Source organism: Apis dorsata, unplaced genomic scaffold (genome assembly GCF_000469605.1).
Source record: "Apis dorsata unplaced genomic scaffold, Apis dorsata 1.3 scaffold_73, whole genome shotgun sequence".
In the NCBI taxonomy this organism is placed as follows: Eukaryota; Metazoa; Arthropoda; class Insecta; order Hymenoptera; family Apidae; genus Apis; species Apis dorsata.
Genome location: NW_006263371.1, coordinates 302,558 through 304,238, shown reverse-complemented (window position 1 = coordinate 304,238; position 1,681 = coordinate 302,558). Strand labels below are relative to the sequence as shown.

At 30.2% G+C, this 1,681-nt stretch overlaps 1 protein-coding gene across 1 annotated transcript in view; it reads left to right on the top strand.

Annotated features, from left to right (window-relative positions):
* Positions 1 to 1,681, top strand: part of LOC102677960 (probable G-protein coupled receptor CG31760) — a 203,585-nt gene that overhangs the window by 60,363 nt on the left and 141,541 nt on the right. The window lies entirely within an intron of this gene.

Here is a 1,681-nt window from a genome sequence, read left to right as displayed (position 1 = left end):
CCCCCTTAGACTGCGGATTTTTATGCAAAATCGAATCATTTTATGTGAAAGTGATTGGGGATTATATGTTGGGGATATTTTGTGTATTCTTGTACTGTATTATTGTAAATAAATTCTTCTAATTACAAAATAAGTGCATATAGATGTCCTGTTGCACAGAAGCTTAAAATCAATTTAAAATCAATTTTTTTATAATGTAATTTCAATAGAAAAATAATATTAATTACTTATCTGCTTTTAAAATGATTCTTTATGATTGAGACTCTCTTTGATTATTTCATGTTTCTTGCATTCTTAAAATTTGTTTAATTTATTAATTTTTGTGGTTTGTTATATTTAAAATGTTTTATAATCAGAATAATAGGTTTTCTAAGAACAATAGTTCATTTTTCTATAAGTTATAGTTATCAATGATTTTCAAATGCAAGACATTTCTCAATTATGGAATTAAATATAGATAGTTCTGAATTAAAGATTTTAATTATGATCATAACTATAAATTTTATTTTTTTAATTTATTATAAGAATTATTAGATCCAGGTTATTTTTAGTTATCTAGTTTGTTCGTTGATAGTTTAATTTAGATGATCAAAATTGACGACCATGTTTGACATTGATATAGCTGAAAAGAGCGTTTCACAGATGATGACCAAAGTTGGCGTCAGGAAAGGGTTAATTACGTCGTTATCATCGATCCGTGTGCTTGTGTATCCGATATCACGGCTGTCATTTCCGTCTCCATAAAGTCGTAAAATTTCATATCGAAATTTCGACTTCGGCGCGAAACTAATCTAATAAATTAACCTAACCTTCATAACTTTGCTTTTTGCGCACACGGTATAAACAGAGTCGGAGAGATTTTAGGTTAGGTCACAGTAAAGTGAATTTCATTAATTCTCGACTGTACACGTTTATAATAAATATAATGAAAATATGTATATATATATTATACGAATAATTAAAAGAAGAATTTTGTGTAGAAGAATTTTTTCAATTCAAAAAAACGTTAAATAATTTTTTTTTACTTATTTTTATCCACGGAATAACTTCTTACCGATTATTTGACATATCTGATCAGAATTTGAAAACAGTGAAATTGAGAATGACGTCAAATTTAGGTTAGATGCAATATAATGCAATTTCTTTAATAAACATAACCTAGTTTCTTTTTGGATGCATCTAGTATCAAATTACTAGTTTAATAGTTCACGGATCTGATTTCTTGAGATCAGAATTCAATCGAGGAATATCTCCTTTTTGCAGGGAGAAAATATATCAATTAAAGAGAATTCCAGTTCATATCTCTTCACAATCTTCAAGTTTCTCAAATATAATATCAAACAGAAAGCAATTATCGAATGAATTTTGTTTTCTGTGTTTCCTTCTTCCCTCTCTTGGAATATTATTCCAATTTGGGATAAGAAAATAGGGGAGGAAGGGAGGGAGGGAGAGAGGAGGTTAAACTTTCGGTGTTTCAATGAATGTGTTAACAATTAGTCTAGGGAAAGTAGCGGGAGGCGGTGTAATGTCGAGTTTAGAAAGGGTTAGAGGTGTCGAAAGCGGAGCAACTGAAGTGGATCGAGGCGCTGAGGAGTTTAAATCCAGCATTGTGCCTTGATTTGAACGCCTGTTCAACCTGTTTTAAATACGCCCGATCGATTTCAAGCATTATTCTCTCTCG